General features: G+C 28.0%; 1 protein-coding gene across 2 annotated transcripts in view; it reads right to left on the reverse strand.

The window, feature by feature from the left end:
* Nucleotides 1–14,711, reverse strand: part of LOC117238463 — a 29,869-nt gene extending 15,158 nt beyond the window's left edge. The window contains exon 1 of one of the 2 annotated variants that reach the window (XM_033503365.1): nucleotides 14,442–14,711. The gene's annotated coding sequence lies outside the window, so the exon portion shown is untranslated. The remainder of the gene's footprint in view (nucleotides 1–14,441) is intronic. The other variant, XM_033503366.1, reaches the window with a different exon arrangement.
* Between the last annotated feature and the right edge of the window lie 263 nt (nucleotides 14,712–14,974).

Here is a 14,974-nt window from a genome sequence, read left to right on the forward strand (position 1 = left end):
AAGAGGTGAAAACAGTTCCCAAAGTTGAAAATTAGAAACAGATATCATGGAATATCTCCAGAATTTAGGTTATATTAAAATTTTCAGAATTGCTAATATATACTAATTGTAAGCAAGACTTGTTTTCTATTTACTGCTACCGTTTTATACATGTATTGAAATGTACTTTATCCAATAGCTGAAATTTTTAGTTTCCTTCTATGAAAAGAATTCATTTTCATATAATTCTGGTTAAACTAACATAACTGTTCTTCATTTTCTTTCAATTTTCTTCAAAGGAATGACTGGTTTTTAAAAAATACGTGATAATAGAATATTTTTATAGTTATTGATTTATTACACTGTTACAGAAGGAATTCTATGCCATGTAGTACATTTTTGGCATTATTAGATGGATTCATCTGGGACTATGATCGACCTAAAGGAGGGTTGACACATTTATAAAATTGTAGAACCAGTCATTTTGACTGCTGTGGCATTTCTAACATTAACATCTAGCGATTTAGCGATCGATCCGGAATTTTCCTGATAACTGATATCATCATATTGATTAATGATACGCAGTAAAAATTTAAAAAACATATGGCAAATTGTAGAAAACGAGGAAACTGGTTAATTGGGGTTAGATAAACAGAGTGCAGGACCCTTTTACACTTTGACAAGTACCTTTGACCGGTATTGGTATAAGTAGCCTTGATACAAAATTATTTCGAGTTTGAATACATAAAAAACAAAATAAAATTCATTTTATTCTTCTTTTAGTTATCGTTGCGAAAGTCATTACATCATTGCGGAAAAATATAACATGAAGTAGGAATTTTAAAATGAAACTGTAAAGCCAGTCAATTTGACTGGTGTGGTAGTTCTACTATTAATTAGCAGTCATATTTCTTTCAAAGTAAGCATACTGTCGTTCACAAAATCTTGTGAAAATAATATGACATGAAAAATATTTTACAAGATAAGTTATCATATATCAAATATTAATTAAATATATTATATTAATTAAATATATGAAATATATTAAATATTAATATAGTTATCGCACATTATACGTTATTTTCTTGCATAGTTGTGTTAAACATTGCAACATTGATCACTGCTTGTATTTGTTATATAAAGAGCTAATAAAATCAGACTATACAGGATGTTCCGTGATAAGTGCAGAATGATATAACTACTGAAGGTAGGTGATAGGATAAAAATGTACGGAAACTTTTATTGTTTGTTTTTATCAAGAATGTCGATGTCGAAGAAATTTTTCCCTACAACTTTTCAAGGTTATACTAAAGTCCTTTATTCTTTAAAATGGAACTATACATTTTTTAATTTTCTACAAAATAGTATTAAGGTGCTAGGGTTGAAAAATAATTAGTTTAAAAGATATTTTAATTTCAATCTTCTATAACTTATGGTATTAAATATAAGGAAGAATATAATAACGATATTTTTAAAAGCTCCGTATATCTTAAAACTCAATTTTGTATATAATCTTATGTAGAATATATCTTGTGCAATAAATTATATACTTAGATTAAGAGTTTATTTGTCCTAACATTCCGTTTTCTTCAATGTCATAATTTCGTTAACTACTCGAATTTCAACAAATTCCTTCGCCAGAATATTCAATATATGTATATAAAACTTAAAAATGTTCAAAAATAATTTCCCCGATTTCTTTTTAAATGTATAAGATGATATATGCCTTTAAAAAAGGTAAATGCTGCTTTGAATAGAATAGATTAATTATAACACTTTGACAAGCCATTCGTTTTTAACATAGTATATATAACAGCATGATTATAACATTTATAACAATAATATATCCTATTTTATTTGTAGGGTTGCTAGAGAAAATGCGACAATGGTGTTTAATATTCTTTATTTGATAATATTTTCATTAAAAGTTTATTTAAATTTGTTTGAAATAACGAGGTTCGTAAAATTTCATTAGAAAGAAATAACGTGTAATGTGAAGTAAAATTGACGTGCCGAGTCAATAATCTTACCATGATTTCTCTGGAATAATTATCTATTGAATATGAATATGAAAACAATGTCGTAATATGATCTTCTATAATATTAAAGTTTGTTCAGATATCTATAGGACTTTTTAAACAAATCTATAACCAGAAGGTTACTGTTACACTTCTGAGGGATAAAAATATTGGATCATACAGCAAATCATTAAATATTCTTCTTCACAGCATGTGGTGTATAAGGTGTAAAGAAATTATATGTTGAAACCATCATAACTGGTTAATGTAAGCAAGCTGTCGCAAAATTGGTCTTGATCTTGAAATTCAAGATCAAATTTTTTTGCTTGTGTCGTATTCTATTCATCACGAGGAGTAAACGTATCAAAAGATACATGAAAGGGTCGAAACTCAACCGTTCTCTGAAAAATGGTACCAAAGTTCTATTGACATTTGTGTATATTAACATTATTGCTGATAAATACTGACTTTAGGGGAGGTACCTCCGATGAGCTTGACCATGTCATATATTGTCAAGGACGCTCTCCTGGGCAACTTCCAGAGGACTTTAGTTGTCGCTCGTGTTTCTTAGGAGATTCTTAACAAAAAATTGTCGTCACTACTACATAAATTGTGTCTATACATGTGTGTCCGCGGCGACATATACACTAATATTGGTTGTCAATCGCCGTAAAGCGTCCGGATAAAACAACATCTAACCCAAACCTAATTTTTATCTTTTGTTAGTAATTTAATGTATATAAAAAAAGGTTGAGCGATTCACGATAATGATAACGATAGTTTGTTGTAAATATCTCGAAAAATATCTCGAGCTTAGCGGTTATATATAATAGGAAAAAATTGTCCAACATGTTGATTATCAAAATATATTTAAAAACCATAGAATGCCGTCCGCTTTCTAGATAAAGACCGATATATGTACACGTGTGCATGAATGTGCGAAACAACAAAACTTGTGTTAGATGCTATTTAATTCTTTTCAATGTACGACCTTGGGCAGTATTCACTGTAGTGGTAACGACAATTTTCTGTTAATAACCGTTTAAGGAAGATTAAAGGAAGGAGTGACGGCTAAAACCTCTTGGATGTTACTCAGGAGAGTGTCTTTGACAACAAATGTATATCAGGGTCAAGGTCACCGAAATTATTTCTCGTAAAATTAACATTTATCTTATTTACAATATATTTGTCTTTCCCAGTCATATAAAAAAGTAAATAGCGTGATATTATTGAAGAAACAGAAAATTATTGCTTAGTACGTAAAATATTTTGCCCTAAATAGAATGAGGGATCTAACTTCATGATTTCAAATTATTGCAAAATTACTTACTGTATGAGAAAAATCTTACAAGTAAAAATTAAATAGTGTCGAAGAGGGCACTATTTCATGTTATTAGTTTCCTTGGAAATGGTTACGTAGAGGATCTAAGAAAGTCAACTACATTTTCGTAATAATAAAATCTCATTTCTTAATGTGTTGGACATTCAGTATATAATGATTTACCTGCATTCTATCCATATGATAATATAGCGATAATTATATAAATAACCCACAGATTTATAAAATAATATTTAATTACCATGATGGACAATTTTTTTATTGTCAAAATTTATGCAAATTTGTCTTTTTATGAGAAAATATTATATTAAGTATTATTTATTGATAATTTGAGGAGATATTTTTTTAAATGATTTTGGATTTATCGTTTACCTTACTTACAGTAGGTAGTTACACTTATACTTGTTGACTTAAATACAACCGTTAAAACATTATGATGGACACTGTTACGATACTCCATTACGACACCCTACGACACGTTACGAGACTCTAGATTTGACGCCGGCAAATTACTTCCTATGAAACACAATTGAAAAACAAAATTATTTGTGAATTATTTACGATAGAGACAGCATACATTAAGTTACTTGTTTAAAAGTGCAGTATTATTGCAGAGATAATCGAATGTGCAATCTGTTATCATTAAATAATTATATAACGATTAAATATTTTTAATAATTTGAACTTCTTCACTTCTAGTTCTTTTACTTCTACTAAAAGTAAGCATTCAGTTAGGCATTTAAAACGATCTAGATTTTAATAATTTGTTCTATAAATTGACCATAGTAAAAATTGACTATAAGTGAAATACTACATTTATAAATTTTTAGGTGTATGGTTGATTCCAAAAATATGGGAATTATGTGACTATGACTTCGTGCATATATCTTTTCATTTAATTTATGAATTGTAATAAACTTCAAATATACCAGAAGACATGCTGGTTGTTATAAAAGAAGCCAGATAAATAAATAACTGTATGTGATTTTATCGGTATCTTTTAGAAACTATCAGGAGTACTGAGGAAATATCCAGAGAACTGAGATTTCAATCAAAGTCTCATATAATCAAGTGTATTTAAAGGTTTTTACTTGAAAAAGTCAATAGTTTCACACACTTTTTATCACAAAGAATTAGTTAAGAGATAATTAGTTTTCTGAAAGATTATTTACAAAATTTGAACATCCAACATCGTATATCAATAGTAATTTGCAATCACTTAGATTATAATCGAAATAATTACCAATCTTGATAATTGTCAGTTAAACTTGAAAGTGAAAACAAAAAATTAAATTTAAAAAATAATTAATGCTTTCAAGCTTAAAAACGAAAATCTTTGAATTTTCAAAGTCAATGAATATTTATTCTTTACATAAACAAACTAGTTCTTCAAATCTTGCGTCTTTTATCGTAAATTAAAATAAATAAATTGTACATTATTTTCTAACAGTCAAGATTGAGGTTACTTTATCTAAACAAGGCAAGCCATTTATTAAGTATCTATGTAGTGTAAATACAATCGAGACACACTTTTATCAAGGCCCTGAATACTTCTCTCAGTTCTCTCTGTCATATTGTTTGACAGAGGCCTGAGACCAGAGAACTGAGAATTTTGAGGTTAAATGATAAAAATTCTCAAGTGAATTACTATTCTAATGTTAATTCTAATATGAAAAAAATTAGATGCCAATTTTATATTTGCGTTACATTAAACAAAAGTTAATAAAAATTAAAAACTTGGAATATAATACGACTACAATTTTAACTAATCAAAAATGGCCACTTACACATTACAAAAAGTAAGAAGTACACTAAGTTCACTTGATTACTTTTGACTTGCTTCACGTGATTCCTTTCTCAATGCTATAGATATGGTCTTTTAGAAATAATTTCACAGACAGTAGTGAGATATAAAAGTGATAATAAAGATTCTAGATATTTTTTGTCAATAAAGTGAAGTCGATTAAAGTAAAAATAAATGTGAATGATAAATATGACTATTGTAAAATGTATATATATAAAGGAAAAATTAGTAAATAACTTCAAATTCATCACTGAGCAAGGGTTGCAGAGTAAATTTTGTAGTTGCGGCAGTAGACTGAGAATTTCACGTATAAAAAATAAATTTTGGATATGAATAAATGAAATTTACAAATTATCATAATGTGTGAAGTCACAACTATTATCTTTCTCTGCCATGCAAATATAATACAATTTAACGCTTTAAGAGTATTAAAAAGTTAGAGTTATAAAAGAATCTTCTATAGATTCACTCGTATATATTTATTGCGTAAATCAGGTGTTCTAACGATGTTATGAACAAGTAATTCAGTTTAATAAGTAACATCCAGATCGTGTTCTGTTTGCAATATTTCTGCCACGGTTATACCTTTTTATTAGCTTGGTGATCTACTTCTGCTTAAAAGATCCGTGGTTTCTTTATGCGATTTTTCACCTTTTATGTACTTTAAAAATAACTTCCCGTGCAGCTTTATTTCTTTCCGATTTCTTCTCACTTATGATTCTCAATTGTAGATCAACATTAAATTTTCGTTTCTGTTTGCTCTCAAGCTTTGTTAGAAGCACATTAAAGACCATTTGTCTATATTTAATCTTTAGATAATTACATGTTTATACATTGCGTACTTTAAAACACAGTGTTCGAATATTTTTATTACGTGTTATTTGTATGTACTTAGTTGTAACAAATATTGAGTAATTCATTTTTATATTTTAAATTTTTCTTTAACTTAACATACATTTAGTGAATGTACATACAGGGGGTTCGGTTACAGGAGTAAACAAATTTAAAGGGAGATTCTTGAAACCAAAATAAGACTCAAATCAAAAATAAAAAGGTTGCGTTTTCGGCTTCATTTTTCAATTATCATCAATTAAAAAATGGTTGAAATATCCTTGAAAGTGGGTCAACACAAGCAGCAGGATACACAGTGATCGTTAAATCCAACAACACACGGTTGGCAGCTTACCTCAGGCAAGCTGTAAAAAAAAAGACTATAACACTGTGAAACATAAACCGTTCTGCGCGACATTTTGTAAGAAAAATCAGAGATTAAACATTAAAGCTGCTTAATCATTGAAATACATAACAATATATTGAAAACCGTCCCATGGGATTTTCGAGTAGACAGGATTAGTGTTTTCTCTAATCCTTGCATTTCATAAATAATTAATAAACAAAAAAACATATAAAGAATGTTTACACGAAGTTTACGCATTGTCCTATCCGTGAATGTTCTCAGAAAAATTACGTACGCATTCAATATTTTTGAGGGGCTAATGAAGGTGATCTTACGCTGATCTCGCATGACCCACATACATTTTCCATACAAATTATAGGTCACTAGATATGATAATATTCACATACATACACGTGGAATAAAAAAACGAAGAAACAATTATAGATAGGATAACTACAAACGAGGAAACAATAAATAGGAAAAGCTACAAAATAATTGTTTGAGCTTATACTCATAGGATTAATTAAAGTATCGTCTTATGATGTGATGTGTAATAACATAGATTAATATACAGCAAAATGTTCGTTGTCGAAATGATACTATCCTTGCAAGGAAGTTCTAAACATTTTAAAACACATCTGGTGAACAGACTGTTCGTTTTCTCGATAGGTATATTCAACCATGCCTTTAAAAGAAACACCTTAGATCCATGACTGCTTCTAACTAATTTCGAATTATATGGTATAAAGAAAACGAAAAAATGGACGAAGAGTATCGTAAATTTTTCTTTTCGAACGAACTCTGTACTACTAACTTGCCATGTAACATGTTTTAACGATTTTGGAAATATGATAAGAGAAGAGAGCAATTATAAAAGAACAAAGTCATATCGACAGCTACAGAGGAACGTTAGGAGAACTGTATAAACATAAAGTTAGAGTTATAATTAGTTTTAGTACAGGTTTATGTTATTTCGCTGTAAAATTTGTTAGGCCACTTTACTTTTAGTTCATTGAAATCTTCTATTTTTAATTCTTTTATTTTTACTTTTTTTATTTTTTTACTTTTTGTATTGTTTCTGCGTATTGTATGTATCCTTTTAATTTTTTTATTAATTCTAACGCGAGTGATTTTGTTGTACAGTGTGTGTAGTGCGTACAGTGCGTGTTGTACATATTGTGTTCATAGCGTACTTTTTTTGCAAGAAAACAGAGGTTATATTAAATATTCACTGTAATGTAAAACGATTGCTATTTTCATTACGATTTTTCTGTGAACAGTCTGGATATTCGCGGTGCGTATGCGATCTTTGTGTAAATATACTCTAAAATTCCATAGTATAGTTTTCGATATGCTGATATAAATTTTCCATGGGTTAAGAAGATTAATGTCTTATCTATGATTTTTCTTACAAAACCTAGCACAGAATGGTTTATGCTTCCACACGTCATAGTCTTCTCTACGACTTGTATGAGATAAGCTGCAGCCCATGTGTCCTTCGATTTGAGGATCACTATGTATTTACCTCGCTGCTCGATCTGATCTGCTTTCGTTCGTGTAGGTAAATTTGCTCGCGCATAGGAATATTGTCAAAGATGCATGTAAGCCATTATACAATTACGAGAATTATATCCATTTACAATAACAATATCTTTTATTTAAAAAACTTTATTACGTGCTATTTGTTTATGATTATGTACTTAACTATTAATTAAAATTGCCTAATCTGTAACTCAAATGCGACACGGGTTCCCGTTGTTTAATCATTCTATTTTGCATATATTATTTTCTAACCAGGTGTCACCTACTTAACCAATTGTTCCATAAATTCTTTTTCCGTAAACAACCTTACAATGACAGGTACATTTGCTTCATTTTTGCCCAATTGAAGATCACAATAATCATCATCAGAAACTATCCTACACTAGCGTTACCAGCTACCATTATAGTTCGAACACTATTCTATCCTTACCTATAACTGATTTTTATTTATGCTATATAAAAATTTGATCGCCTAATCGATGATGAATTGTAAAAGTAAGCTAAAGATTCCGCGAATATCTTGAAACCTATGACCGAGCGACGGTTGCATTATATATAGAAAAAATTGTTCAGAATGTTGACCTTGACAAGCTATTTCAGGGTCATCGAAATCGGTGGGACCGCCCCTATTCCGAATAATTACCTAATATTTTTCTAAATTGTTTCATTGTGTTACCATCAAATGAATGAATATTAATTCAAATAATTTCTTAAATGTTTCTTAATCCTTCTAATTCAACATTTTCAATTGCAACAAAAATACGTACATATTTTCTTACAGTTTTTCACACACAATTTTGCTACAATATACATGTTTTTCTGACAAAATGTTTGGAACGAGAACAATTTTGAGAGCAAGTATGGCTATCAGAACAGGGTATTATTGAAACAAACTTTTATTAATAATTATTCAAATAAAATTTTTATTTTATTTGTTATTTTCTCCGTTACTTTAAATTAGATGATGTTATTTAAATAACAGTTTATTTAAAAAATCAATAATTTTATTATTTATTAGTTTATTTAAAATTTAGATATTTGTTATTTGACTGTACCAGGAAAATAATTTTATTTCTGTCGTGGGTTGATGGTAGAACCTCTATTTCAAAAACACAAACTTATGACAATATGTATTATCGCCGGTGTTTCTGTTCTCTATTGTTTATATTCTAATGCCCTATTCTAGTTATATTTATCACGATTCGTACTCTTTATTTTATTCATTATTCATTTTATGTTCAACAGACCTAATTCGATTAACATAATATGTAACATTTCAAATATGTTTCATTTTGTTTACAAGTGCTTACTGCTCTTCCATCATGAGGTCCGGTTGAATGATTATTTTTATGTTACCATTATTAACAATCGTGCAAATCAACCAGCTGATGAAATGCTTGACTTTCGAGTTGTATCAAGAGCGAATAATTTATAATAATTAGTATGTTAAAAAAAAAATTATCATTTTTTATTTTGCATTATCGTTTGAAACTATCACTTGACAATAATTTATTTTTCAAATAAGATTAGAGTTTATTTGTACTTATACTTATTTTGAAATAAACTTTTGTTATTTTATTTAGAATAATTATTTGTCCTTTGTAAAAGTGCTCAATTCTGGCAATTATATTATAAAAATTCGTGGGCTTCAAGTTTAAGGATTTAATGTAGCTAAATAAAGAAATAATATAACATAACAAATTATTTCATCACAACCTTTTATATTGGATTATTTGTTATTTTATTTGAATGATTTAATGAATACAAATAAGAAATTATTTGAAAATGGTTTGTTTGGTTTTAACATGAAATAAAATTACTTTTTCAATGTTATTAGTTGAAATAATTCATTATTTCAAATTGTTATATTTCATTTTATTTCAAATAAAATATATTGCTTCCTACCACGCCATCTGAATACCTTTGTTGTTCACTTTACACGGTATTTCACCTAATTCGACCATCTTAAATATCTCATAGCTTATTTTTTATGATAGGAAAAAATATCAAATGTAAAAGATATCAAATGTGGTGATAGGCAAAAAATTTTTCTCAGAGTCACTTTTTCGAAATGTCAAGGACGTCAAAGTATTTTTAAATGGAACTACATATTTTCATGTCAACAATCTTACAACTCATAAAAGAATCATGAAATGTTTGAAATTAATTTCAATACCCGTTCAGAATAAATGAAAGAATCTCAATTTCATTGAAACAGTGTGTTCACAATGATACTCCCACAACACCAGAAAACATGCAAGAAAGGGTTCTACATGGATATACATCAATTACTACAAAAGTACTTAAAAATATAGAAAAATCACCCATTTGCCGTCTCCAAAAGTGTGTTGAGGTTAATGGTGCATATTTTGAACACTTTTTGAAATAAATATTTTGCATTGAAACGTCAATGTCTTATCTTTGCTTTTTCCCTATACAAACATAATCTTCTTTTTTTTTTTTATATAAGCTATAAAACTGTTGTAATGAAAATATGTGGTCCCATTTAAAAATACTTTGATAACCTTGAAATCTCGAAGAAAAAAATAACCATGAGAAAACTTTTTTGCCTATCACCACATTTTCCCCTTCGAACCGAATATTCTCTCCCTCTGATAGTTTTTCCTATCATAAAAAATAAGTGAGATATTTAAAATGGTCAAGTTAGGTGAAATACCCTATAAATGTATACATACATATGCATAAGTAATAAATGAAGGAATAATGCAGCAATCACAAAATGCTGCCCCTGAAATTGTCGTACTTACAAATATTCTATTTGGTACTATTAAAACACGATTAAAATATAAATCGAAGGAAAAATAACACCACATTCGTCGTTACATTAATTAATATACATTTCATTGATTATTTGAAATTTTGCTCTAAACTGCATTTATCAGAAAATTGTATATCGATAGATACTTGAATCTGATTTAGTAAGATCTTGTTACTCAAACCTAAACAACAATGAATACATTTATTACATAAAGGTGTTGTTAATCCTTCTAAACTGACAGTTCTACAATATTGGCGATGCATATCCTCCTATCATACATCGTAAACCAACTAAAAATAAACAGCTCGAAAACATATTTCATGCGACATCCTGATCTATAATTGTTTCATGTGTTTTCTCTCGTTATTAATTTCAAATCATCTTTGCCAACATTTGAAACATGTGTACATTTGACACTACTCGCCTCTGCGAGTCTCTACTCGAATTCCTTTTTTTACCTAATTTTTATTATATCCAACAGCAGTTTTTGCTTATGATGAAACATTGTTAGTTCGTCAAGCTGATCATGAGCACATTGATATCTCTCTTTAGGCAATATCCAGGAATTGTAAATTGTTTAATATTATTTAATGCTAAAATATAGATCATTCATATAATATATGTAAATAAATCATTGTAACTAATTAAATTTCGTTTCGCAGATTATGACCCACTTACTCTTCTTCCGATACTAATTCATCTTCTGGTACTGAGTACCGGAACGGCCTTATAACTTTGTTCCAAGTGAAGTTTTAAGAAAGCTATAGAGGAAAATTTTACATTGCTTAACACGTTCTATCATACTGCTACGCAATTTTTTGTCCCAAATATATCAATGTAATTGCAAAGTACAATTATATTTCTCTTTAAACGGAACTCTACAATTTTCTCTTCATCTCCACCAAATTTTATATTATTTGTATTACTTATATATAGTTATTCAAGTCGCTCAAATTAATTACAACATTATATTAATTTTTAATTAAACAATAATTTGCTACAAACACTGAATAACATAAAATAAATTGTATTATATAAATTTATGTAATATAAGCTTGTATATGTAATACAAGAGAGAAAAATCATGCAGTTAGATATAGAGAAAAATGAAAAATCGAAATAAGATTAAATAGATCTAATATTTTATACATATTTATGAGTGATTCACATTTCAAATCATATTCACCTTCATAATCTTTACAAGTTAGCAACATTTAATTAATAAATCAGTAACATACTTGTCTCTCATCTCAAGAATTGAATGTTGCTTGTCCTGCAGCTCTTTCATTGATTTTTTAACAAAATAACCGTTTAGTAGACGTTGATTATAGAAAATTTTATTTTTTGTTGCCTTAAAAGATGAACTATTAATCTTATCCATAAAATATTTTCATCATTTGATGATTTTTTGGACCTTTACTCTCATACTACTCATATATATTTTCTACAAAAGTACTTTTTACAATATACATATATTTATCTTTTTTGTCCTTAATAGTGTTTAGAATATTTCATAACGTATAACATTGTATTAAAAAATTAATTAAATCAAAAGTTAAAAATAAATATATCTTACACCGTTTGTATTTTTACTATATATACCTAACCCCAATCTAAAAAGGAAAAACTTGTTCATAACATCTCACTCTGAAATTATCACAATGTATATCTACAAGCCAATCAATATCATGTGTGCTATTTGAAGTATTAACGTAATTTTTAAATAATTAGGTACATGGTAAAAATAGATATAACTTTTGATATTTTTGAATGATATTTCGAAAAAATGTCCATCAATAACGAGTTAAATTAATCGAAATAATTGTTATGTTATTTATGTGCATACGTATACATTATGTGATAATGTACTTCAAATTCACATTATATATACACATGTACATGACATTATATATCAATATAGGTTCAAAAATTTGATTAATCAAGTATAAGTCCAATCAGTAGTTTAGTTTATTATATTACTGCTACTATTTTCTGTAAGTATACAAAATAGTTAAGAATATAATTTGAATTCAATCCTTTGTTACAAAATTAATATAAAATGATAAAACACATAATATAGTAAAATTAAGTAATTAATGCTTTGGTAACAATCTTAGATATAGCGTGAATGTTGCATATGAAGGTTACAGGAGAAAACATGATAAGTACATTTTTCAGTTTTCTGATTTTAATATCACTTTATGATTAAAAAGGAGAATTTTAATATGAAATATTTCAAAATCCAAATAACCTGCTAAGTCCACAGATGTAGGCCTTTTAAAAATAATTAGTAAATTGACGACAATTTGTAGAAGCCCAAGCTATAATTATTTTGAGAAGCAATATTTTAATATCTTCAATATCGTAACATTATGACGAGCAATGCATATTTTTTAAATTTTGGAGAGAATGAAAAAACACATGACTAACTCCGAAACCAAATATAAAGATACTAGTAATACGAAATTGATTGACAATGTAGTGAGTCCTAAAATTACCTTCCTGTAAAAGAAAAAAATGTAACTTATCATGTTCTTTTCCAGTAGTCTTCGTATGGCATCTTCTGGCTAAAATAAAATTATACGATAATAATTTGTTATTTATAGTAAACTATTCCATGGTACACTCAAGGATATAACTGACATATGTTGTACGATACATATGTATGTAATAATAAAATGCAGTCCTGAGTAAAATATGTAGAAAAAATATTTAAAATACTATTTTAAGTAGTCGTCATTTTACAGTTCAAATAAAATAATATTTCAAATAGAAAACAAAATTTCGGAAAATAAAATTATTTTTATTTCCATATTGTATTGCATAAAAGTAAAATATTTAAACTTTGTATTATAAATAGTATCTAAAACATTTAACAATTAAAATTAAAAGTGAAAGTAGATTAAGAATAAAGTCAATGTTGGAATGTAAAAATCCATAATATTTACAAATTAAATTTATTTTCTTTTTAAGGTTAACTATTCGCATATAACAAGGTGTATCGTTCAAAGTTTTCATCACTTAGACTACTCCTTTATGAACAAAAAGTCAATCCAGCGTAATTTAATAGTTTCTTAAATGAAGGATATGTCGATATCGACATATTATATTTTGAAAATAAATAAATAAAATTGTTTCTTCTACTTGTACTTTGTGATGCTTTAGATTCGCTGTAGATTCGATGCTTTAAATTTTATCATCCAAATATTGGAATAATTCTAATTCTGTAATATTGTTGTGAGTGTCAGGGATATCACTACTGAGTTTTTCAATAAATGTTAAAAAGTCATGTTCCTATATCTTGTATTCTGCCTTGCGGAAATGAAAAAGACTGAAATTATGTATCTGGAATTGCTATTTCTTTTAAAGCTCTTAAACCGTTTCTCTAATATAATTACGTTTATCTATCATTATATTCTTTAGAAGCTACTGTAATCTTCATATTGGATAGTAAAGAAATATAAACTAAATAAAATATGTCAATATAAGCCTCACTGCTTTCAGTATTCCTCAAATAAAATATTATTCTTTTTCTCACATTTTTTCACTAAAACTTTTTCTCGCAAGTAACCTATTTTATTTTCGAAAGTATACATACGAATTAAAGTAAAACAGGCGGTTTAGAATTTAATACTTGAAATAATATTTTACCCAGCTCTGATGAAATGTTATCCTTTTCATAATGCAAGTATCAAATGATTATGTACGGGCGTGTATTATATATTTGGACACCATTTCACACTTTTATTTATTCTTTAAAATAAGAAAGTCTTCGTTTAAAACAGTGACAGTTTTGTAGTTACCTTGTAACATGTATGTATTGTTTTTCTAAATATTGTTCTGATTGTTGTCAGCGCTTTCACTGTGGTATTTTTAAATACTTCTTGTTCTCTTCTTCCTGTTCTTCTAATTTGATTTTTAGTAGACGAAGATAAACACTATGAATCACGTAAACATGAGAACACCAAGATCGAAATTTATAGTCGTATAAACAGGTTCAAAACGAGAGAGGATCGAACGATGATTGCTTCTCCTGGGCTACGGTCGGCGGTCAAGTCGACGTCGCTCACTGCACAGGCGTCGATCGATAGAAACAAGAAAAGCCACCCTTGCAACTTGCGAACTCTACCCAGGGATACAGGACACACAACATTTTATTATACTGTGTTTTTAAAGTTATATATATAATTTTCCATATAATTCTCTTAAGCGCTATTTTGATATACAAATGATCTACGTATGGATTTGTACTTTCGGCACCTTCAAAATTAAAATAATAATGATAAAATCTATTAAGGTGAGATAAATATAGTTTTCCACTGTATATATGGTAAAA

The sequence above is a fragment of the Bombus vosnesenskii genome, unplaced genomic scaffold (genome assembly GCF_011952255.1).
Source record: "Bombus vosnesenskii isolate JDL3184/JDL3185 unplaced genomic scaffold, Bvos_JDL3184-5_v1.1 scf7180000013512, whole genome shotgun sequence".
Lineage (NCBI taxonomy): Eukaryota > Metazoa > Arthropoda > Insecta > Hymenoptera > Apidae > Bombus > Bombus vosnesenskii.